Source organism: Rutidosis leptorrhynchoides, chromosome 2, assembly GCF_046630445.1.
Source record: "Rutidosis leptorrhynchoides isolate AG116_Rl617_1_P2 chromosome 2, CSIRO_AGI_Rlap_v1, whole genome shotgun sequence".
NCBI classification, from domain to species: domain Eukaryota; kingdom Viridiplantae; phylum Streptophyta; class Magnoliopsida; order Asterales; family Asteraceae; genus Rutidosis; species Rutidosis leptorrhynchoides.
Window position 1 is genome coordinate 220,904,332 of NC_092334.1, and position 16,453 is coordinate 220,920,784.

At 32.1% G+C, this 16,453-nt stretch overlaps 1 non-coding gene across 1 annotated transcript; it reads right to left on the reverse strand.

Annotated features, from left to right (window-relative positions):
* Positions 1-5,473: 5,473 nt before the first annotated feature.
* On the reverse strand, positions 5,474-5,580 carry LOC139894868 (small nucleolar RNA R71). The gene has a single exon (XR_011775347.1). It is a non-coding gene; the product is annotated as a small nucleolar RNA R71 (small nucleolar RNA).
* Between the last annotated feature and the right edge of the window lie 10,873 nt (positions 5,581-16,453).

Genomic DNA, 16,453 nt, shown 5'->3' on the forward strand with positions numbered 1-16,453 from the left:
GGTGGTGTGAGGTCTTCATCAGCTTCTCAAGCTCAACAGGTTCAGAAGGAATCAGAAATGGTTTCTACTCATGATGATATTGATTATAAGGAGCCTGAGCAAGTTATAATTCCAATTGTACATTCTAAGGCTGATGGTGGACCGATAGATGAGAATTTGAACTTAAGTGATTTTTACCTTGAAGAAACAGATGATGATGGGTTTGTCATTCTAAGCAAGTTATCTTCAGTATCTTCAATTTCGAAAGATGTAGAGATTGTGGAACAAGGGAATCCTGATCATGTAACGAAAAGTGATGATGAAATGGATTCTTCTGATGACGATGAAGACAACCTTTATGTTAATCCAGATGATGATGATATCTTTGATCATATTGAAGATGATAATGTTCCAGCAGATGATACGACAAATCCTATAGATCAATCATCAAATTCTACACCATCATCAAGTTCGAATCCAACAAATGCTAATGAAAGCTCAAAATCTGGTACATTTACATCAAGTGAAACAGTGAATTCCAGATTCTAATACAACCACGGTATATTCTTTAAGAATCGGGAACAAAGATTGTTATTGGGAGTTGAACATAATTTCATAAATTTACGAAACACATTCATCGAGGAAAATGCATACAAGATCTTCCGCATTAATGAAACACCAAGGAGTAAAAGATTTACTTATATAGGTTCACGATTGCTTCCAGCAAGTGAAAGAAACTGGTATGAGTTTATGTGGAGGAAACATATCAACAAAGATGAAGATGATTTGTGGCTTCAAAGAAAATATCGTATTTCAGAAGTGTTAAATATTACTCAAGTCGGAGTAAAGATAAGTGAGAAAAGAGACGTCATCAGTCAGTTCCACGTTATTAGAGAAGATGAGAAGGAATACAATTTCACAGAAACATATTTTCATAATCTGTATATGCTTGACATCATTCACATCTACAACTACCTCAGTATCATCACCATTAAACCTTTTGCTAAGGCTCAAGCTTTGGAAGCTGTGAAAAGATACATGATGGAGACAATTGAACTGATGAGATGTGAAGATTTTCAAATTGGTCTCGAAGCGAATAGGAAAAAGATTCGAATAACCTATCTGAATCAATACACAGAGGGACTGAAGGATATGAGAATGTTTCAAATGTAATTCGAGCCCGAAGGGTTTGTATTTGTAAATTCTCAGAAAGAAAAAGTGTTCATCCGCACTGAAGAGTTGAACAAATATTTAGATGGAACACTTAAAGCTGCACTGAAGTATCTTAAGATTCGTCAAAGCAAGTTTAATGACATTGATATGAAAATGGGTCTTGGAGAGTTTATAAAGCATATCAGAGATCGGCTGAAGCTCAGGATTCGTACAAGATAATTTGAGATTCTTCGTGGCTGATAATGCTAAAAACGAACATATATTTAATAGCATTATCCCTCAAGGAAGACAAGCTTTTAGTTGCAATTGTTCTATTTACAAGTAATATTCATTTAAATAATAAAAGGTGAAGACAAAAGACAGATTCGACGAATTGAAGACGCAAACGACCAAAAAGCTCAAAAGTACAAAGTACAATCAAAGAGGTTCCAATTATTGATAAGAAACGTCTCAAAATTACAAGAGTACAAGACGTGAAACGCAAAGTACAAGATATTAAATTATACGCAAGGACGTTCGAAAAACCGAAACCGGGACCAAAGTCAACTCTCAACGCTCGACGCAACGGACTAAAAATTACAAGTCAACTATGCACATAAATATAATATAATATTTAAATAATTCTTATAATTATTTATATATTATATTTATTTATAAAAACCGTCGGCATACAAAGAAACAAAGTCTTGTGAGCTGGAAAAAGTGGCCATGCGATCGCATGGCCTGGAAGCACATTTTCCACGCGATCGCATGGTAGTAGGTGAGAGGCCACATGCCTATAAATTCGCAGTTTGGTGAACGATATATACATCTTTTTCTTTCCTTTCTCTGAACGTAAACATATATATATATATATATATATATATATATATATATATATATATATATATATATATATATATATATATATATATATTTATATTTTAATTTTAATTTTAATTTTAAATTCTAATAATAAGGGTATGTTAGCGAATGTTGTAAGGGTGTAAGTCGAAATTCTGTCCGTGTAACGCTACGCTATTTTTAATCACTGTAAGTTATGGTTAATGTTATTTTTAAATTAATGTCTCGTAGCTAAGTTATTATTATGCTTATTTAAGCCGAAATAATCATGATGTTGGGCTAAAAATATTAAAATTGGGTAATTGGGCTTTATACCATAATTAGGGTTTGGACAAAAGAACTACACTTGTGGAAATTAGACTATGGGCTATTAATGGACTTTATATTTGTTTAATTAAATGATAGTTTGTTAATTTAATATAAAGATTTACAATTAGACGTACCTATAAATAACCACATACACTCGATCGGACACGATGGGCGGGATATTTATATGTACGAATAATCGTTCATTTAACCGGACACGGGAATGGATCAATAGTATATGGAATTATTAAAACATGGGTAAAATTATGTACAAGGACACTTGGCGTAATTGTTAACAAAGTATTAAAACCTTGGGTTACACGTAGTCGATATCCTGGTGTAATTATTAAACAAAATTATAAGACCTTGTTACAGTTTAAGTCCCCAATTAGTTGGAATATTTGACTTCGGATATAAGGATAATTTGACGAGGACACTCACACTTTATATTTATGACTGATGGACTGTTATGGACAAAAACTAGACGGATATATTGAATAATCCAGGACAAAGGACAATTAACCCATGTGAATAAATTAAAATCAACACCTCAAACATCATGATTACGGAAGTTTAAATAAGCATAATTCTTTTATTTCATATTTAATTGCACTTTTAATTATCGCACTTTTATTTACCGTCATTTTATTTAATTGCACTTTTAATTATCGTACTCTTTAATTATCGCAATTTTATTCTATCACATTTTTATTTATCGCACTTTCATTATTGTCATTTACTTTACGCTTTAAATTAAGTTATATTTATTTTTAAAAATTTTACATTAGGTTTTAACTGCGACTAAAGTTTTAAAATTGACAAACCGGTCATTAAACGGTAAAAACCCCCTTTTTATAATAACAATACTACTTATATATATTTTTGTATTTTTACAATTATAAGTTAAAAATATAGCATTAAGCTTGTTTAAAAGATCCCTGTGGAACGAACTGGACTTACTAAAAACTACACTACTGTACGATTAGGTACACTGCCTATAAGTGTTGTAGCAAGGTTTAGGTATATCCATTCTATAAATAAATAAATATCTTGTGTAAAATTGTATCGTATTTAATAGTATTTCGTTGTAAAAATAATACTATTTCATATACCCCTAGCATAACATCAAGTATTTTTGGCGCCGCTGCCGGGGACATTCTTGCTTAAACACCGAAAGCGCAACGCTATATATAAAAAAAAGAGATTTTTAATATACTTTTATAAAAATACGCTTTTGTAAAAATACGTTTTAAATATACGAAAATATAAAAAGAAAAACAAAAAAAATATAAATATTTTTAAGAATTTGTTAATTATATATACATAATTATAAAGTTTCTTTATTTTTATTTTGTAAAAATATAAGTTTTATTTAATTTATATAAATATATTATATAAATATATAAAACAGAAAATTAAAACAGAAAAAAAAATTATATAATTAAAAACACTCGAGGCCTATACTGTAGCAGCCCATATCATGGCCAAGAAACCAACCCCATGCGACCGCATGGATTTTCAGCATGAGGACCATGCAATCGCATGGCCCTGTCAAACACGCCAGACTTGACCTAAAACAGCAATCATTACGGAGTATTATTATTAATTATAAAACCCTAATTTGGTTTTACATATTTTAATATTTAGTTTAGTGTTATTTAATTAATTTGTATTTTTAGTTTATTTAGTTTTAATAAAATATAAAATTAATAGTTTTATAAAATAAATAATATAAAAATAATATTTTTATAAAAAATTGTACTTTTTACAACTTTAAGTATATTTTTTATATTTTGTATCTTTTTACTCGTTTTAGCGTAATATTTGTATTTTTCGCTCGTATTTAGTTTTAAGACATAGTTTTTGCCAAAGTTATTTTTATTTCTAGATTTTTAGGCTTTGCCGTAAAATCCCTTAAGTGCTTTTTCTTTAGACTAAGATCTAGGTGCTTTAGAATTTTGCGACACTATTCTAAGAATTTAGTACTTTTTTAAGTTATTGTCATTTGGGATATAGTTTTTCTTTTAAGCTTTAATATTTTTAGAGCAACTTTTAATTCTTAGTTTTTAGTTCCTTTTTAAGTTTTGACGCGCTACTTTCTTATTTTATTTTTTTCAACCTTTTATTATTCGACGTTTTTCGACGCAATCTTTTTCTTTCTTATTTCTCGACGCTCTAGTTTTTAGGACTTAGATTTTTTTTCTATTTCTTCTCTAAAATTTCAAAATGAAAAATTATTTTAAGTGGTTAAATTGATAGACATCCATTTTCTGGTTCGTAGTAATAGTTGGATTTGTACGTGGACCGGGTTATTGGAGCCAAACAGTACTCAATTATATTGAGACCAAACGAATCCTGCCTCTCTGCTGCATCTTTTGGCTATTCGAAACGTGAGCAAAATTAGAAAAGTCTATTAATTTGATAACTTATATAATTTTTCTTATTTTTATAACTAATAGGATATTCAGTGAATGCACCGAGCAAAAAGTTCACCACCTTTTGTACGTTCACCACCTGTAACTCGATCAACACATCTAGCAAATATGGTCGCATTTGATTTTTCTTTAGAATCGTCATCCAGTCAACCAAGTACTCCAATTCAAATTTCCGATAATCCATTTTTTGAACCTGACCTCACAATTGAGAATTCGGAGAATATTCAGGGACAATTCATAGATCTTGAACCATTAATCTTTCCTCCGGAACCACCAATCATTCAAACGGAGATTGTCGAGGAACCAACCATTAAATCAGAATCCTCTAGTGATTCAGATTCAACAAATTCAATTATGGAGATCTGGAACCTCTAAGTATGGAAGACCGAATGCAAGCTAAACGCACTGGCCAAGGTCACGCAATTACTCAACCTGACATTAATGCGCCAGATTATGAAATCAAAGGATAAATTCTACACATGGTAACTAATCAATGCCAATTTAGTGGTGCGCCGAAGGAAGATCCAAATGAACACCTTCGTACATTTAATAGGATCTGCACTCTATTTAAAATACGAGAAGTGGAGGATGAACAGATATATCTCATGTTATTTCCCTGGACTTTAAAGGGAGAAGCCAAAGATTGGTTGGAATCGTTACCTGAAGGGGCGATTGATACATGGGATGTTTTAGTTGAAAATTTTCTTAAACAATTCTTTCCGGCATCTAAAGCCGTGAGACTTCAAGGAGAAATAGTTACGTTCACACAAAAGCCAAATGAAACTCTATATGAAGCATGGACAAGATTTGAAAAGTTATTGAGAGGATGTCCGCAACATAGTTTAGACACTTGTCAAATAGTACAAATATTCTACCATGGATGAGACATCACTACAAGGAAAGACATCGATATAGCAGCTGGTGGTTCCATTATGAAGAAAACAGCAACTGACGCTTACAAAATTATTGATAACACTGCTTCCCACTCACATGAGTGGCACCATGAAAAAGATATCATTAGATCATCTAAAGCAGCTAGAGCCGATTCTAGCCATGACTTAGATTCCATTTCTGCAAAGATAGATGCTGTCGAGAGACGAATGGAAAAGATGACTAAGGATATACACTCAATACGAATTAGTTGTGAGCAGTGTGGAGGACCACATTTGACAAAAGATTGTCTCAGTATTGAACTAACAATGGAACAAAGAGAGAATGTTTCATACATAAACCAAAGGCCTGGAAATAATTATCAGAATAATTATCAACCGCCAAGACCAATCTACAATCAAAACCAGAATTATAATCATAATATTCCATACAACAACCAACAAGGTCCAAGTAATCAATAAGTATCCAACAATGCTTACAATCACCAAAGACCTAATTTTTAAAATAAACCACCACAAACCGATGATAAAAGGCCAAATTTAGAAGATATGATGTCAAAGCTAGTTGAATCTCAAACGCAGTTTTTCACATCTCAGAAACAAAACAATGAACAAAATGCTCAAGCATTTAGAAATCAACAAGCTTCTATTCAAAATCTGGAACAAGAAGTGAGCAACCTAGCAAGGTTAATAGGTGAAAGAAAACCAGGAAGTCTACCTAGTGATACAAATGCTAACCCCCGGAATGAAACAGCTAAAGCCATTACCACAAGAAGTGGTATGACACTTAACCCACATGAAATACCTGTAATTTCTAATGAAGCTATTCCTACTCCACAAAAACCACAATCTGAACAAGATAAGGAAAAAGAACCGGTAGTTGAAAAGGTTAATGAAGATAACACAGTTAAGGCTAAACCTTATGTTAAACCATACCAACCACCACTTCCTTACTCGAGTAAAATGAGAAAAGAGAGACTTGAAGCCGAGCAATCCAAATTCTTGGATATGTTTAAACAAATAAATGTCAATCTTCCTTTCATTGATGTGATTTCAGGAATTCCTAGATACGCTAAATTCTTGAAAGATTTAATCACAAATAGAAAGAAAATGGAAGAACTCTCAGCTGTTACAATGAATGCTAATTGTTCTGCAGTGCTGTTGAATAAGATACCAAAAAAATTATCTGATCCAGGAAGTTTCACAATTCCATGTTTTCTGGGTAGTCTTAGTTCGATAGAAGCATTGGCAGACTTAGGTGCTAGTATAAATTTAATTCCGTATTCACTATAAGCTAAACTAGACCTTGGAGAATTGAAACCAACACGAATAAGCATACAACTAGCAGATAGATCAGTAAAATATCCTAGAGGGATAATGGAGAACATGCTAGTTAAAGTTGGTACTTTAGTATTTCCAGTAGATTTTGTTATTCTGGATATGGAAGAAGATTCTCGAGTTCCTCTCATATTAGGAAGACCATTCTTAAACACGGCTAAAGCAATAATAGACGTGTTTGGTAAGAAACTGCCCCTAAGTATATAGAGGACGAGAGTGTTACCTTTTTTGTTAATAGAGCAATGCAACAACCGCAATCTGTAGATGATACATGTTATTATATTCAAACTATAGATTCGCATGCAGAATTGTTAGAAGAATTTCCAGAATTACAAGGAACAGGAGAATGTTCTTTAGGAGAAGGAACTGAACCAATTGATGAAACTGAAATGCTAAAAGAAGAAGACAGATATCGATATAAATCATCGATAGAAGAACCCCCGACATTAGAATTAAAGCCACTTCTAAACCATTTGGAATACGCTTATTTACATGGTGAATCTGAATTACCTGTAATAATATCGTCTTCTCTTACTAAAAATGAAAAATCTCAACTCATTTCTGTGCTAAAAGCTCATAAACCAGCTATTGCATGGAAAATTCATGATATTAAAGGAATAAGTCCTTCGTATTGCACACATAAAATCCTTATGGAAGAAGGTCATAAAAGGTATGTGCAACGCCAACGAAGACTAAATCCTAATATGCAAGATGTTGTTAAGAAAGAAATTATTAAACTGCTTGATGCAGGTTTAATTTATCCAATCTCTGATAGCCCATGGGTAAGCCCAGTTCAATGCGTACCTAAGAAGGGTGGCATGACTGTCATAACAAATGAGAAAAATGAGCTTATTCCTTCTAGGACCGTAACAGGATGGCGTGTTTGTATTGATTATAGAAAATTAAATGACGCCACCAGAAAAGATCACTTTCCCTTACCTTTCATTGATCAAATGTTGGAAAGATTAGCCGGAAATAGTTACAATTGTTTTCATGATGGTTTTTCCGGATACTTTCAAATTCCAATAGCACCCGAAGACCAAGAGAAAACCACATTCACGTGCCCTTATGGTACTTTTGCTTACAAACGCATGCCATTTGGACTTTGTAACGCCCCTGCAACCTTTCAAAGGTGCATGATGGAGATTTTTCACGACATGATAGAAGAATGCATGGAAGTTTTCATGGATGACTTTTCAGTCTTCGGTGATAATTTTGAAACATGTCTAGTTAATCTTGAACGAATGCTTATTAGATACGAGAAATCAAATCTAGTTCTTAATTGGGAGAAATGTCATTTCATGGTTAAAGAAGGCATCGTTCTTGGACATAAAATTTCAAAGGAAGGAATTGAAGTGGATAGAGCTAAAGTAGATGTAATTGCTAAACTTCCACATCCCACCAATGTTAGAGGAGTTAGGAGTTTTCTAGGGCATGCCGGTTTTTACCGACGTTTCATAAAAGATTTTTCTAAAATTGCCACTCCTATGAATAAACTCCTAGAAAAAGATGCTTCATTCATCTTTTCAGATGAATGTGATAGTTAAAGCTAAGGGGTATAAAATACTATTAAATTTTACAAGGAAATACTACTAAATACGATACAATTTTACACAAGATATTTATTTATTTAGAGAATGGATATACTTAAACCTTGCTACAACAATTATAGACAGTGTACCTAATCGTACAGTAGTGTAGTTTTTAGTAAGTCCGGTTAGTTCCACAGGGAATCTTTTAGACAAAGCTTAACGCTATATTAGTTTTATTTTATAAAAATACAAATATATATATAAGTAATATTATTATTATAAAGGGGGGTTTTTACCGTTTAATGACCGGTTTGTCGATTTTAAAACTTTAGTTGCAGTTAAAACCTAATGCAAAAATAAATAAAACTTAATTTAAAGCGTAAAATAAATAATGATAATGAAATTGCGATAAATAAAAGTGCGATAAAATAAAATTGCGATAATTAAAAAGTACGATAATTAAAAGTGCAATTAAATACAATAACAATAAATAAAAGTGCGATAATTAGAAGTGTAATTAAATATAAAATAAAGGAAATTAAATATGAAATAAAAGAATTATGCTTATTTAAACTTCCGTAATCATGATGTTTGACGTGTTGATTTTAGTTTTATGCCCATGGGTTAATTGTCCTTTGTCCTGGATTATTTAATATGTCCATACGGATTTGTCCATAATAGTCCATCAGTCATAAATATAAAGAGCGAAAGCCTTCGTCAAATTATTCTTATTCCCGAAGTCAAATATTCCAACTAATTGGGGATTCGAATTGTAACAAGGTTTTAATACTTTGTTTAATGAATACACCAGGTTATCGACTGCATGTAAACCAAGGTTTTACTACTTTGTTAATAATTACACCAATTACCCTTGAATGTAATTCACCCCTGTTTCAAAAAGTCTATTAACTATTAATCCAGTTCCGTGTCCGGTAAAATGAATAATTATTGGTATTTATAGATATCCCGTCCACCGTACCCAGTCAAGCGTATGTGGTTATATATAAATACGTCAAATTATAAGTTTGTATATTAAATTAACAAGGTATTGTTTAGTTAATATAAAACCCATTAATAGCCCATAGTCTAATTTCCACAAGTGTCGTTCTTTTATCCAAACCCCAATTATGGTACAAAGCCCAATTACCCAATTTTAGTAATTAGCCCAACATCATGATTACTTCGTTTTAAACAAGCATAATAATAACTTAGCTACGAGACATTAAATTAAAAAGGTTGAACATAACTTACAATGATTAAAAATAGCGTAGCGTTACACGGACAGAATTTTGACTTACACCCTTACAACATTTGCTAACGTACCTTTATTATTAGAATTAAAATTAAAATTAAAATTAAAATATAAATTATAAATATAAATATTACGTATAGATATAGAGAGGATGGATATATGATATATAAATCGTCGAATTGCACTGGCTTTTATAGGGATTTTTGTCCAGGGGAACTCCGCGACTCGCGACCCATTTTCACTACAAACTCCGCAACTCACGAAGTTTGTAAAACCAGCTCACACATTTTGGCTCCTTTCTTGACGACGGATTTTTATATATTATATAATATATAAATAATTATAAGAATTATTTAAATATTATATTATATTTATGTGCATAGTTGACTTGTAATTTTTAGTCCGTTGCGTCGAGCATTGAGAGTTGACTCTGGTCCCGGTTCCGGATTTTCGAACGTCCTTGCGTACAATTTAATATCTTGTACTTTGCGTTTTGAATCTTGTACTCTTGTAATTTTGAGACGTTTCTTATAAATAATTGGAACCTCTTTGATTGTATTTTGTACTTTTGAGCTTTTTGGTCGTTTGCGTCTTCAATTCGTCGAATCTGTCTTTTGTCTTCACCTTTTATTATTTAAATGAATATTACTTGTAAATAGAACAATTGCAACTAAAAGCTTGTCTTTCTTGAGGAATAATGCTATGAAATATATGTTCGTTTTTAGCATTATCAAATATTCCCACACTTGAGCGTTGCTTGTCCTCAAGCAATATCGTCTTGAAATACTAGAATTACTTCTTTATTCTTCACAATTTGTACATCAGTGATTTCTTTACGGCGGTATAAACAATGGTAGTAATGATGTGGTTTACAGTCCCACATAACTATAAAAATTTAGATCCATTAAGGAAATTGGATCTTTATGAAAATATTTGATCTTTTGAAAATTAAATCTAGCTTTTACCCTAGATAAGTTTTCCGGAATAACCCTTCACCGGTGTTTGCAAATTCTTTTTGTGGGTTTAGTGGGTTTCATATTTGAAAATTTTAGCTCAAAACTTGCGGTTTTGTGTCACCCACTTGCTACCCTTGTATTGGGAAAGCAACACGTCCAGTTTACTTGCTCCGAATATTACCTTTCGATAAACTACCGTCCGGTTGTAAAGGAAAGCGTTGAACAAGCAACTGTTAAGGCAATGTCCCCTGACATGCTTTTAATTATGGTCTATAACGTGTCGGACGCAATTACTATCCTTGGTACGAGCAATAGTAAAGCTCACCCTTATAATTTTCTGGTCTGGCACAAGGTCCTATCTTTGACCATACTATGCAACCACCGTCCTTACGGTTGACACCCGATTTGGTTCAGGTGACCTAATGAATTCCAGGTGAATTCCTAGGATTTTACGTTCAATGGTAATGAACGCATTGAAAATGGGTTTTTAGAAAACAAATCGGTTTATAATTTGATCAAAATATTTTCTCGTTCAAGCTCGAGTTTAGATATCATTGAATTCCATGAGTTTGTAATTCTCAATCTTTAAGGTTAATCTCAAGGATTGAGTAATATCAGTCTTAAAAGCTGATTTTTGATCTTTAAAGTAGATTATCCTTTCTGGGGATCTGATTCATTAGTCTTATCAAGCTAATTTGCATGGTGCCCCCCCATTGTACGAGATAAATCCTTCTCATGGTTAGGATAAATCTGACCAGTTGGCGACCCTGTTTTATGCTGAGGTCCGTGGATTTCCTGCTGATTTTAGAGATGACTTTTCTAGATTTTTCGTCAACCTACAGCTGGTCTGGACGACAACTTCATGACCTAAATCAAGAAGCGCGTTTCTTTTTCGGAAGACTTTACTTCCTTTTAATGATGGAATTGATTCATCGTGTAGATCCATCTTTCTTACAGTAAATTGGGTAAAACAGTTAATTATCGTCCAAAACAAAAGTATTTTAAATTATTTGTACAAAAATATGTGATATATATTTTGAATAACTTGGTGAAAATTTCTCACACTTGGCTTTTATTTTCCTTTTTGTTCTCCTCTATTCCATTCTTAAATGAATTCTAACATTTTGGTTTGTTTCTCAATTTATGTCCTTTCCAAGGTAACAATAATTTCGGTGTTAACACCTAGTTTTATCGTTCATAAATATGTATAAACATGATTTTGAGTTCATTTAATTGAAAATTTTTAAAAATTTTACTAGAATTGGGTAGTCAGTATATAAGACTAGGGCTGTTCTTTATTATCAGAGAGCACTAGATTCTAATACAACTACTGTTTTACTAGTATTTTTAATGGTAACCAAGTGTATAAGGTAAAAATTTTAAAATTCTGAAAGAATTTAACCCCTTCCCACACTTAAGATCTTGCAATGCCCTCATTTGCAAGAAATCAGTAACCATTTAAATTATTGAGGGTGATTAGCATAGAAATGATTAAATTTTACCAAAGTTTCCAAACATATTTGTGTTTGTTTGCTGAATGATAAATGGTGCACATCATTTGTTCATTCCGTCTTGTTGTTATTTCACATATATTTTGCATCTTGTCGTCAAAATTAGTTGCTTTTGCTGAACTTAATGCCAGTCTTTGAAAATGCGTTGTTTTACCCTATTGTGTACATAAGATAAACTGCAAATATATATACATATTTTTGAAGTTTGGTATATTACCCCACATTCAAAAATTATTAAAATCTAAAAATAAAAGTTAGTAAATTATAAAAACTAATACAATTCCAACATAAGTATTAAATGTATCAACATTACAAATAATAAAATAAATAAAACTAATTAGACTAGGGATGATACTGATACCAGAAGGGGTTCCATGCATAACCATATGTGTTATAAAATGCTTCAGCTGGGTTATAAGTAGGATACGGTGGTTGCATCTCTATTGACCAGGGAGGAAATATGGGCGTTGGAGTAGGAATATATTTTCTACCTACATGTTGGCAATGAGCTATGATTTGGTTTTGATGAACTTTCCAATCTTCAAATGCTCGATGTCTAGCATTTTTATACTCTTGTGAAGCTATAACCTTTGCATTTCTGTCATTTCATTTCCCCCTCCCACATTACCTGGCTGTTGATTTCTCTCAACCTGTGGATGTCTTCCATGGTATTGTACTGCGGCGTTATTTCGCCTCTTCAAAACCTTAGCACCATGATATACATTTAAACCAATTATATCGCGGGGTTCTAGTTCTTCGATTAATAATCCCCCCGACTTATATCCACATTGAGATACTCAGGAATTAATGTAATAAATATACCACCTCCTATTATACTGTGCGGTCTCATCCCCTTAACCATAGCTGATAAATAATAACCCACACAATAAGGTATACTTACAGCGCTTTGTGGGTCTCGAATACACATGTGGTAAAACAAATCATGTTCATTTACCTTTTTCTTATTTTTACCTCGCTGTGTAATCGAATTGGCTAAAAACCTGTGAGTTACTCTTAATTCAGCTCTATCTATATCCAAATAAGAGTAATTTCCCCCTTTAAATCGGTGATGGCTAGTCATTTGACTCCATACACCATGCGTATCAAAATTTTCATCAATTTTCCTACCATTTAGTATCAACCCTCGACAATCAGCAGATGCTAGCTCCTCAGGCGTATATATACGTAAGGCCTGAGCCATGTCTAGTAGAGACATGTGGCGCATCGAACCTCCTAACAAAAATCTAATAAAAGAACGATCGGTTAAACTAGCTACCTGATCATTTATTTCTATACTACACAATAATTGTTCACACCATACTTTATATACAGGTCTACGCATGTTGAATAATCGTACCCAATCATTAAAAGTAGAATTACCATACCTCTGTGTAAGTAATTCTCTAATTGGCTCGGCCAATTCTACAGTTTCTAATGGTCCCCATTCTATTACCCTAGGTACTTCAACAACTTTAGAATGAAGAGTATGCAAGCCCCTTTGGTATTTTGGATAATCTATCCAACGTCTGTCAAATCTCAAGTTCGGGTGCAAATCTTCCATGTGCATATCTGAAAATGTCATAACTGAATGAGGTATATCTTGTTTGTAATAGTTATCAACCTCCTGTTGTTCCGCATTCTCAGGAGGAGCATTGCGAGCTTGGGATGAAGATTCACCCCTTTCAGTCTGCAAAACATATCAAACACAATTTTTGTGCATCCAAATATGCATTAGTGTCAGCAAAATCATCAATCAAAATAATTACAATGACATGTTCAATTTATATCAAACTTATGCTCATTTTCATATTTTTATCAAATCTACACTTTTTCAAATAAGCATATACGAAAATGATCACTAAGTTCATAAGCATTCAAATCAAATAACATGTCAAAATAATCATTATTAGCAGTTAAACAAGTTTCAAATGGCATTATCTCTCAAAAATCAAGTTGATGAATTTTAGACTTGAAAAAGTCCACTTTAATTCTCAAAATCATGTTTAGGCTCAAAGTTTGGATCATTTAACTACCTAAACATGTTACACTACTTAATTTAGCAACAATTCATGACAAAAATCGGCCATAACCTGTTTATATCAAAAAGCCCCAAATTTGCTCATGAACACAAACCCTAGATTACTCAAAATTTGAAGTTTAAGGCTTCTAATCATGTTAAATAGTATCAATCTAGGTTATACAAGCATAATACATAAACAATTTAAGCATAATTACACTAAAAAGCATCAAAATCGAATTGGGTATAAAATTGCTCAAGAACACTAATTTTCGATTTAAATGGTGTTTAGGTGTAGAAATTTACCGTTTTTCTTGGGTAATTCCTTGATAGCATCCTTCTCAACATGATTTTAGTAAAAAATGTGATGATTTTTGGTGAAAAAATTCGATTTTGGGAGTGTTTTTTCGATTTATTTCGAAGTTTTGTGGGTGTGGTGGTGTGCAACTGATCTGTTCGGCTGTTATATTTTTTTTTCTGGATTTTAGACCCTCCGCGAGTCGCGGTAGATTTGGCTTTCAAACTCCGCGAGTCGCGGTGACCCCCTTTTTTTTTTTTTTTTTAATAAACACCTTAACTTATAAAACAATTAATTAATTAATTTTAAAATTTTGTTTCCCTTGTTGTTTAGGACGAGGTCATTTTGGAATGATGTCCTAGTCCGTCCCTCGACAAAATTTTAAAATTTGTCTATTTAAAGCGCGGTTTTAAAAGCAAAGATTTTTTTGGGTTTTTTTTTTTTATGTTTTTGGCATACTTTAATTCAATAAGATTAAAAATAATGATAATAAAAGTTCTCGTCCCTCCTTTGGGTAAAGCAATTTCAGTTCAACGACCTAGTCTTCAACTCACGACGAATTTTAAAAATCATATTTTTAACTTACGAAATAAAGTAAATTTTTGTTTTTAAATTCACACCAAACTTAAATTTAAAATGCATAAAATTAAAAAAAAATCACACCAAACTTAATTAAAAATTCATATTATAAATTCACACCAAACTTAAATTATATTTTTGTTTTTATACATAAAAACTTATATTAAAAATATTAATTTTTCAAATATTTACAATTTTAAAAGTTTACAATATTTATTTAATATTAATTTATTAATTTTAAAAACATGGTAAAAATTAAAAATCTTTTTGGCTTTTATCCCACTTTAATTAATCAAATATTATCAAAAATATGCGCCCCTCTTTTCGGTAAAGTAATTTCGGTTCCATGACCTAATTTAACTCATGACGAATTTTTGAAATATTTTGGGTTGATTGATTAAATATATTTATACCTTAAGAATAAACGTTAAATTTCGTAGTGATGTAATAAATTTTTGAATGATATCAATAATTTCGATCGCAAGACCTAATTTTATCGAATACCAATTTAATACTTTATAGCGAACAAATTAGCGTTTATTATCAAAAGGTTAAAAATAAAAATAAAAATAAAAACTGTACAGACTTACCTGTGAAATATATTTCTTAGTGATATGCTCTAACCCACGCATAAGATAGTCGGACTAATTGATTTTCCATGGCTACATAGGCGTAACCTCGAGCATTTAATGTTTTTTCTTCTAAACATATGAACGGTCCGTCTCTGCATAAAGTAACAAATTCGGTATTTGAATAGGTTTGATTATTTGAACATTTACCTTCGTGTGACCATTTTCCGCATTTGTGACATTTTTCAAGGTGGCGTGCTCTTCTTTTCGCTGCGAATTTTGATTTTCCTTTACCAAATTGTGACTTATTATCTTCGCATCTGGATTCTTTTCTTACTCTGTCCAATTTACCTCTGATTAATGATACTATTTCACTTGGAAGTGTGTCATTATTACTTTTAGTGATCAAAGCGTGTAGCATTAGACCATGGTTTAGTTCATAGGAAGTCTTCATTTCGTAAAACCTAAAAAAATAAAAATTCAGAATGGGGGGAGAAGACTAGTTCTTTAGGGTCTGCTAGGGAAAGACCATTCGGGTTCCATTTTCGAGAACTACACGAAACAGAAAATCTAACTCTAACAGAAATACATAAAATCCTTTAAAGACTTGATTCTCCCCACACTTAGTTAGCTGTGGTATCGAAATTGTAATTAACTTCGTTGTCAACTTCCATTGGACTATCTATGTAATGTTTAACTCTGTGACCATTAACCTAAAATTCAATCCCATTTGAATTTATTAATTCTATCGTTCCGTATGGGAAAACTCTTTTGA